The sequence below is a fragment of the Haliotis rufescens genome, unplaced genomic scaffold (assembly GCF_023055435.1).
Source record: "Haliotis rufescens isolate VD_foot unplaced genomic scaffold, xgHalRufe1.0.p SCAF_43, whole genome shotgun sequence".
NCBI lineage: Eukaryota > Metazoa > Mollusca > Gastropoda > Lepetellida > Haliotidae > Haliotis > Haliotis rufescens.
Window position 1 is genome coordinate 2948254 of NW_025964146.1, and position 10908 is coordinate 2959161.

Consider the following 10908-nt stretch of genomic DNA (forward strand, 5'->3'; position numbering starts at 1 on the left):
GCTTTTATTTACAAAACTGTGACACATCCTGACACGACATCTATGGGGAACCAAAATTTGGTGAAATACTTTCCACTTATTTTCATAAAAAACTTCTGGATGTCTCTATTTTCTCATCAAAACAACGTCTTGGTAGTCGCGTTGGAAGAAAGTGCTCGTCAAGCATATACTTTAATTTCAGGATTGTCAACATACAAAGAAATGAGATACGTTGAACGTGTTCAGAGCAAGGAAACCTCGAAACAAAATGACTGAGCGTCTCATTTTAAGTGAAAGTATCCTTAAGAGAATCCTGATGGACCCGAAACCCAGTCACGCTGTAGTCGCATGTGTTTGTGACGGGTGCTACTGGTGGGATCGGATACGCTCAACGTTCCGCGAAATCATCACTGGTTGAGAGTGATTCCTAAACACATGCTCATGATAATGTCAGAATCGTACAATCGACTCTGTTTTTGGCAGGGATTTCTTATGAATATGGAAAGGGTTATTCACACGATGGTGCATTTTCAATTACGTCTGATGGCACTTTCTTACCGATGTATTCTTCTATTTAACTGATTTTGCTGGGACCATATGGTCGTACTAACATGTGGCACACAGTTAGAAGTGTCAGAGATATTTATAAACTGACCTCCAAAAGAAACTTTACCAGAGTTTGAAATCACTCTTGCGCTAAAACAACAAAACATACATGCATGAAGTAAAGTGTATTGAGAAGATCAATATATCAACACTTAAAATGACAATCATACCGGGGCCGAGAATGACGTCAGAGCCCCCCAAAGTTGGGTGTGGTGCAAAACTCGAGCTTTCAGAATCATAGACAATAGGCAGAGTACATAAAAAAATCGCTCACGTTCAATAAAAAGTCATCAGTAGCGTGTGTGACCACTAAATGCCTCAATACACGCAAAAAACGCAAAAAAGTTAGTCGTCTGATGAGGTCACGTGGGATTTGACGCCATTCTTTTTGGTGGGCCAAGATCAGTTCTTGCCGGTTGGCTGGAGAGTGCGGTCGTTGTCGAACACGACGATCCATCAAGTCCCAGAGTTGTTCTTTGGGGGACATGTCGGGTGAGCGCGCAGGCCACGGCAGGACGTTGACGTTGTTGGCTGCGAGGAAGTTAGTGACAATTCTGGCTGTATGGGCTCTAGCGTTGTCATGCTGATAAATGACACAACGTGGTTGCTATTGGAGAAATGGTAGGACAACTGGACGAAGAATGTTATCCATGTAACGCTGAGCTGTCAAGTTTCCTTCAACGATGACCAGCGGTGTCCTCTCCTGCCGACAGATCGCTCCCCACACCATGACACTCCCTCAACCATATGGTACGGCCTCCTGCACGCAATACGCCGCCGTTCGTTCACCCCTTCGGCGGTAAACACGTTGTCTTCCATCAGCCCTAAACATACAGAATCGACTTTCGTCGTTGCAAACGTCGTACAGTCCGGGCCCATCTCAATCGCAGACGACGATGTTGCGCTGTCAATAGCTGTCTTCTGTATGGTCTAAAAGCCCTGTTTTCATTAGCCCTGAGTCTCCTCGCCACTGTCTGTCGACTAACCCTGTGACCTAAGGCCTTTGTTGCCCATGACGTCACTGTCAGGAAGCGATTTCGGAGGTGCAAGGTACGCAAGTACCGGTCATCAAGGGGCGTGGTCACCCTGGGTCTGCCTGTTCTTGGCCTGTCAGCGGTCCGCCCTGTCTGTCTGTAACGTTGCATCAAGTTGGTAACGGCAACACGGGAGCAACCGAAGGTTCGTGGAATATGGGCGTGGGTGGCTCCCATCTGTACCATACCCAAGGCTCGTTCACGTTGTTCGACTGTGAGTCGTGGCATTTCTTTTGTGTTTTTTTATCACTGTTGATGACTGACTTGCCGTTGCAATCGTTTTATACCCTTACCCGCACGTGCATTTGCAGTTGTCCGTGCTGCACGTGTTTTTCACTTTTTCGCGTGTTATCTCGCAAACATGTAACAGACGATTAACATTTTCTGCATACACTATTGTTGTATTTAGGTTATGTGTTTTAGATAGACTTCATCGAAAAAAAATTCTTTTGGACGTTAGTTTATATAGCTCAGACCGTTCGGATGAGATGTTTAAGCGTTTCACTCACTCTGCTCTGAGTGGTCTTCAAGTGGCACGTGCATTACTCATGGGCGACTCCCACAGGTAACAATGGAGTTCTTTTTAAATGGGGTAAAAACAACATAGATTTAACATTTTTATGCTAGTGTTCTTTGAATGAATGTTGGCCATGGTTCCAATTGATAAGACCGAGTCGGATCGGATCCGATATACCATCGTTGAAATGTTCAGTTAAACCCCTTTGCGCCTTGATGTTAAACTGAAAATTTCAAAAATTAAACATCAGAATGGAGTGGTCTAACCTATACATAATATTTAAACAATCGTTTCACACTTCACTCGCATGAAAAAACAACAACTAATGATAAAATATATAAATTATAAATAGCCACACCATACATTCACACGATAGTTTAGTTGTAATCGTTTAATATTCAGCAATTGCATTTTCAAGGGTCCTCTACAGTGATGATAAAGACCATTCGTCTCTGTAAACGACTCAGAATGATTCGGGTTATAATTGGTCTTCACCAACCCATGTTTTTCGAAAGAGGCGACTAAGGGGAGATCAGGCTCGCTGGCGTGTTTGTCATCGTATCCCAATTGACTAGATCGATGTTGATGATGTCAATCGTTTTGTCCAGACTCGATTATTTACAGGCCGCCGTTATATAGCTGGAATGTTGCATTAACAAAACCATACACGTTTCTTTAAACACACTTTGAATGCAAACTTCAAAATCTTCACATTGTTTTCATCCTCTGAACTACGAGCAAACAGAAAACAACATTCGTTGAAGTTGTGATTGATTGGTTTGAAAGGTACTTGTTAGATGGTTCGTCAGTTACGTTTGATTGCTAAGTCACTTTTACATCAAAACTGTTTGTATAAAATGAGGCGCACTGGTCTGTAGAAAGTTCAGCGTGATGCAATTGAAATCATGTGACTTCACCAAGTGTCTTTACTGTTTCAGAAAAAAGTTCTTATGGGTATTTAAATGTAACTAGTCCTATGCGTTTACTACTTCACAGGGGAGAAGAAGAAGAAGAAGATACGTCGAGTGTAAATATTTGTATTCAATAATATTGCCAGTATTTTTAGAAAGACCTGATTTGATGCTTCGAGGCATCTATCGACAAAACTAAGCAAAGATTCAGACAGTACTTGTCGTGACATCCATTTATATCGTAAAACAGATGTAGCGTGTGTCGTCATTTTATTGGTTGAAAAACGTTGTAAAAGGGATTTCAAACTTTGGACAAAGTACAATTCTTCAACAATATATCTTTTGAAGTTGTTATGGTTAAGGTTGTGATTCAAATATTGTATTCATTATGTATTCAGTTTTGTTGATCTTTGAAACAACTTTTCCTGTATTTTTTTGTCTGCTTACCAGAAGATTTGGTTGTCAAGGGAACACGATAAGTCATCAATTGTTTGACAGTGTCACTGCATTTCAGGGGTGACGGATTAATGAGTATTTTAGAGGAATTTCGGTCATACAGGTTTAGAAATAGAGCGCATTCGCATAAAGACACCACTTGTGAATTTTATTTAGACATAATAATAACTGCCTTTCTATGATTTGGATATTTTTACCATGAAAAGATATATTAAAATCATCCAGTAAAAGTTATCCATCTATTGAATTAGTTAACACTTTTGACAAACTGTTAATTTTAATACTAAATAAAAGACTGTCTTGTGGATCAAGCTGATCCTGATTTTAATGATCAGACAGGGAAGAATCCACTCGGACTTGAAATTGCCTATCTGTTAAAAACTTAGATATAAAATGGACAGACGGCCTCTTAATCCAAAGTCATGAAGATCTTTTAAAACACTTTGATTCCATGTTTCATCTAAGTCGAAAAAGGTCGATACAGCTTGTTGTCTATTCACAATGAATTTTTTAATGAACGATTCTAAACGCACTAATATAAATGATCGATAGTATTCCTGGGTTTTTTTAGGAAACCGCATTGTGAATTGGAGATAAGATCATGTGTTTCCAAGTACCACACTAATCGATTATTTACCATGCGTTCCATAGTTTTACAAACACAGCTAGTGAGAGATATAGGTCGGTAATTTGATGGATCAGAATGATCCCGCCCAGGTTTTGGTATGGGGATAACAATGGCATTATGCCATGAAGGTGGAAAGGTCCCTGATGTCCAAATATCATCGAATATTATTCAACATAGTATCAAGACATGATTCGGCAAGTGTTTGAGTAGCTGATAATGAAAATTATCAGCGCCTGCTGCTGTATCATGAACTTGCCCTAAGACGGTATATAGCTCATGTAGTACTTCATTGTAATCTTCACCATTATCAGGTGTATTGTTTCTTCTTATCCTGTTGGAGATATTTTTTTATAATTCAGGAACGTAAATAGATGAAGATGAATGTTGAGATAAAGTTTTCCGAATTCTATTGCCAATATCAGATTTATCAGTTAGCAAAGTATCGCCATCCTCTAGATAGTTAACTGTAGACTCCCTTGCCTTTGATCATTTTAATCATGTTCCATACCTTGGACATTGGGGTACGCGAGTTTATTTTTAAGACATAATTATTCCATGATTAAAACAGTTTGGATTTTGCCGAAATATGTACGAATTGTTACACTGTTTCCTTTTGTCGCTGTGTGTACATTTGACTGCACTTCGTAACGTTATGACAGGACAGGACGGGCAGACCCTACACAAACGTGACGTCTCATAGACTAGGATTAGAGTAACTTCCTTTTGATAAAGGGCAGTTACTCTAATGGACTGATGGATTGCCGCGAAAGGTTAGCACAAACAATTTGTGTAGACAAGTGTTGTTTTGCCCATATGTTGCTACGCTGCTGTATAAGAAACAGGTTTCAGATGGAACGATATTGACTGTTGTCACTGTCCGACGGACTCGTAACCTACCTTCTGTTGTATCATACATACTGAACAACAAAAGTTCCTGTGACATTGAATAAGATTTAATGCAAAGTTATGTTTTTTACCAAATCTGAAACAATTTCGGTTTGCAACAGATAAAAGACTCCTGTAAGTGTTCAAGTGGTTTAATTTGCCATACAGAAAATGCGTGATTTCATTAAAAAAAACATGCCAAAATGTCAAATTACAAATCAATAGCGTGTGTGTCCACCTCTGGTTGCGATGCAAGCAACACATCTTCGTCTCATGGAATGGACCAGGCGTCGCACAAAGTCCTGTGGGATATCTGTCCATATCTGCTGGAGCATGTTTCGAAGTTCCTGGTCGCTTGGTTGGTTGCGTTGTTGTTTTACGCCGCACTCAGCAATATTCCAGCTATATAACGGCGGTCTGTAAATAATCGAGTATGGACCAGACAAATCAGTGATTAATATCATGAGCATCGATCCACGCAATTGGGATCGATGACATGCATCAACCAAGTCAGTGCGCCTGACCACCCGATCCCGTTAGTCGCCTTTTACGACAAGCAGAGTCACCTTTTACGGCAAGCATCGAAGTTCCTGGAGTGTCTATGGAACACGTGGTCGACGTCGAAGGCGCCGATCCATCTCATCCCGCATGTGCTCGATTGGTGAGAGATCAGGGGAGCGAGTCGGCCAGGGGATAACATTCACGTTGTTTTGTTGAAGAGATCTTCTTCCATGACACAATGATTGAGGTAACGTTCACCTCGACGTTAGTAGACTCGAATCCGTCCATCGCTGTGGCTGAGGTGAAAACGAGACTCGTCAGTGAATAGAACTTGTCCCCACTGCATGGCCGTTCAGCGTAGACGCTGTCTGCACCACTGTAGAAGTGCTTGATGGAGGTTTCCTGTCAAAATGGGACGTCTGGCGGGTCTTCTGGCGACAATCCCTGCACATCTGAGGCGGCGACGTACGGTGTGTGTAGATATTCGTCGAAAGCCAGGGATGCTTCTTGCAGGCACTGTTGCTGGCTGGAATCGATTTCGCAGGTGTGTTGTTCGAATCCAGTTGTCTTGTCGATTATTGTTTACCCGTGGCCTGCCACTCCGAGGATGGTCTCTGACTGCATTCGTCTGTTGCCAACGTTGCCATAAAAACCAAATGGTGTTTCTGTGGACGTTAAATTGTCTTGCAACATCACGTTACCTCGATCCTGCTTCAAGCATACCAATGGCTCGCAGACGCTCATTTTCGGACAGGCGTGGCATTTCGTTATGGTTGTCAGCACGATGCTCACCAATGCATATGGAATCCCGTTAACGCACATGTTTTTATTCTTGGGTAGTGAAATGCATAAAAGTCAACTTTTGCATGGAATGCATGCTTTTCTATAGCAGTTGCGTTTTTGTGACTTGATTCCATACATGTACTACAATATTGAAAACCAAACTTTACTTGATTGAAAAATACACTAAAATATTGGTGTCAGAGGAACTTTTGTTTTTGAGTATATATACTGGTAATACAATCATATTTTCTAAAGGAGTGAGCAAATTGTTCCCATTTCAGGGACACATTTCAGCCATCAAGTGCTGCATAACCTGTTGGTATTGAATGTTCCAGTACTTTGGTATAAATAAAAGCAACAAGACACTTTCCTTAATTATAAGATAGTGTATGATTCTGACTATATCATAAGCATGTGTTTATGTTTCACTCTCAATGATGGTACCAGGTTAGCCGAAAGAGGGGTATATCCTGCCATCACCATTTCCCCATCCACAGAAACAAAGACACCATTTTCCTGCACCATCTTGTACAGCCTAGGCTTACTTTCTCTCCCACAGGAGTCAAATCATTAAGATCCCTTGATATTTCATCCATCATTGCTCTCTGTTGTCCGAAGCCTCTTTGGTAACTTTAGATGTTTAACCTTTTTCTCCAGCCGTTAAGGGGCTCCTTTCTTGGCCGCCATGACTTGCAAAAAACGTATTCAAGGTGAAATTTTAAAATTGTCATAACGACTTGAAACTCGCCATGCGGGTCGGCCTTGACCCTCCCACCATGTTGGCAGTCGAATTTTAGTTGTCTCCCCTTTTTCTCCAGGGGTTAGGGGGCTGCGTTCTTGGAAGCCATGACTTGCAAAAACGTATTTAAGGTGAAATGTACTATTTAATGGCTATCGATTTACAAGTTAAACTTCTTGCCCTAATTACCTTGTTTTGACTTTGTCAATCCGAGCAGAAAGTCCGATTCATATGCACAAAGAAACGGATGAGCAAGCAAGGGGGGCACAATCGGTAACCATGGGGATGTCTAATGCCTAAATGTCTCACCCCAAATAATTACATAGATGTTGTCAATGAGGAAGTCCAGCATTTCAAATATTGTTTTCTCAGTAATCTTCAGGTTGAATTTGCTTTATTTCTTGACAAAATTACTTAAACCTCTGAAGATAGATATGTATAGTTCGTTTGCTGCAAAATCGTACAGATGAAATGCAAAATACATATATACCCGAAGTAACAATTCGTCTGAAATGGCTTTAGAGTTATTTATTTGTTCATACCAACTAGAAAAGGTTGTTTACCAAACTCTCATGTAATTGTTGGTGTTTTAACGCTTGTTGTTACAAGGGGGTCTGCGCAATACACATAGCAGATGAAGGGCCTCGCGGACGACAGTCACCATGTTTTTTAACAAAAGCCCCATTGGATCAAGGAATGAAGTTTTTCCTTAAGTGCGTCATGTGGGATAGTTGTGACAGACTTTAACATTGTTCTTTTCTGAGGTTTTAAAAATTCAAGCATACCCTTTGAGTCTTTGAGAATCTACATGGAATTAATTTGACTTGTGTCAACTACTTTCTGTGAATATATAGAAAACCGTTTCTTGATTGTAGTAGTGTTAATCTTTGAGACAGGGATTTGGTGGTATATTTGTTGAACCCAGCAACATATCTCTTTTTGTAAGAATGTTTATGGAGCTTTGGAATCTAGTACAAAGGAGAAATGTACATGTCAAGCCACAGGTTGATGAAACTGATGCTTGGTTTGGGCAGAGTTCTTCCTTAGGTAACATACTGGCCTTCCACGTGGCATTATGTGATATATCATTCATACCAAGTTGTTTTTTCAAACTGTTGGGTTTACTCCAATTCTGATTCCTCTTGTCCAGGTTGTGCATTCTACCAATGACTCATTGTTTGGCATATGCTTCGACAGCATCCATAATGATTTTAAAGTCATGTTAAAGTGATTTTAAATCCCATTTCGTAGGAGGCTGCTCGCAATATTTTGGTCCCAGAATGAACATTTACAATTATAGCTTAAAATGTGTTAAATGTAGACACCAAAAGCTTGGGCTGCTGTAATTTTGTTCGACATTAAGGGAAATGTGATTTAATTATAAAAAACCTTTTCCGACAATATACGTCCAGATAGAGTGATGTCCAGACCAACGGGTTGTCCGGATAGAGAGGTGTCAAGTCTAGCGATATTTGTATTTTACTTCTGTGTTAAATTAACAGAACTGACTTACAAACTGCGGCTTTGCTGGGAAACTCTCCTTTCTAAATACGTCTATTCTACATATGATTTGTTTGTTTGTTGGTTTGTTGTGTAACGCCGCACTCAGCAATATTCCAGCTATATGACGGCGGTCTGTTAATAATCGAGTATGGACCAGACAATCCAGTGATATCAGGAGCATCGATCCACGCAATTGGGATCAATGACATGCATCAACCAAGTCAGCGAGCCTGACCACCCGATCCCGTTAGTCGCCTTTTACGACAAGCATAGTCACCTTTTACGGCAAGCATGGGTTGCTGAAGACCTATTCTACCCCGGGTCTTCACGGGTCTCATCCATGGTGGTAATCTCCATTTGAGGTTTTGGCTTCGAACACCCGCTCGTGTCCCAGCTTGATCACACGATTACCTTTCCCTGCCGGTGACTGATTTAGTACTTTACCCTGGTGTCATCACTGTGGAACCCAAGACTATTACACTCCTTAATTGATTGGAGGTGAAGTGGTCTCAGAAGAAAAATGGAAAAGTTAGTAGAAGTAGTAGTAGTAGTAGTAGTAGTATCAGTAATAATAATAGCAGTAGTAGTAGGAATAGTACAAGTCGTAGTAGTTATAGTTGTAACAGTTATAGTGGGAATAGTAGTAGTAGTAGTAGTAGTGGGTATAGTAGCAGTAGTGGTAGCAACAGAAGTAGAAGTTGTAGTAACAGTAGCAGTTGTAGTAGAAGTTGTAGTAGTAGCAGCAGTAATAGCAGTAGTAGTAGTAGTTGTAGTAGTAGCAGCAGTTGTAGTAGTAGTAGTAGCAGTAGTAGTAGTTGTAGTAGCAGCAGTAGTAGTAGGAATAGTACAAGTCGTAGTAGTTATAGTTGTAACAGTTATAGTAGGAATAGTAGTAGGAATAGTAGTAGTAGTAGTAGTAGTAGTAGTAGTAGTAGCAGTAGTAGTTGTACTAGTAGCAGCAGTAGCAGTAGTAGTAGAAGCAGTAGTAGTAGAAGCTGCAGTAGTGGTAGTTGTAGTAGAAGTAGCAGTAGTAGTAGCTGTAGTATCAGCAGTTGTAGTTTGTTTGTTTGTTTGTTTGTTTGTTTGTTTGTTTGTTTGTTTGTTTGTATGTTTGTTGTTTAACGCCGCACCGCCTCCGTGGTTTAGAGGTACTTGTTGATACCCTGTCTGGCGCTCGGCATTAAGGGGCTCAAACAAGGACTGGTCGGCTCGGAGTCGGCATACTGTGTCTGAGTGGTGTGTTCATGTTAAACTGCGGCATGGTACCTCAGTGAGCTAGCACGATAAATTGGCATCAGTCCGGAACACACACACACACACACGCACACACGCACGCACGCACGCACGCACGCACGCACGCACGCACGCACGCGCGCGCGTCGCTATTTAAGTGCAATAATCATGGACGCGATGTTAAACCCAATTTCACCTCACCTCACCAACGCCGCACTCAACAATATTCCAGCTATATGACGACAGTCTGTAAATAATCGAGTTTGGACCAGACAGTCCAGTGATTGATAACATGAGCATCGATCATCACAATTTGGATACGATGACAAGCATCAACCAAGTCAGCGAGACTGACCACCCGATCCCGTTAGTCGCCTCTTACAACAAGCATAGCCACCTTTGACAAGCATAGGTTTCTGAAGACCTATTCTATCCCGGATCATAGCAGTTGTAGAAGGAATACAGTAGCAGCAGCAGTAGTTGTTGTAGCAGTAGTAGTAGTAGCAGCCGTAGTTGTAGTCGTAGTTATTGAACTGTCTCTGGGTTGACCTGCGGTGTTTGGTAAATATACACCATTAGAAGTGATGTAAGTAGAAGCGCTGGCGTCTGCCGTAGTCGCAGTAGCTGTAGTTGTTGATGTAAAAGTAATACTTAGATATACGGTCGTCCAAGAATACTCTAAAACGTATGTCTTCATCAGGGTTAAAAGATCACGGAGAGATGCTGTGATACAATTATGTTTAATCCGCTGAGAAAGTTGTGATACAATTATGTTTAATCCGCTGAGAAAGTTGTGATACAATTATGTTTAATCAACCGAAAAAGGGATTCCATTGAAGAGAAAGCTGTTCTGAATACAGAGTGAGCTACATGTAAATCGCCTACTTTTCACCCTTGTATTCAAACATATTATTTTTTTAAAAACAGTCCATCGTTAAGTCTAACCATAGTCCGATGACTTGACTGTTATGCAGAAATGAATCAAGTTAAAGGTCGTGTAAAATAGAATACCTTTTAAACCTCAAGCTTATGCTTTTGTCAATCCACCATGCATGTTCAGAAGGGGTATATCTCCTCTGAACTATATCGATCTTTTGCAAGTGACATCTCCTGTGGAAGTCGGTTTTGGATAT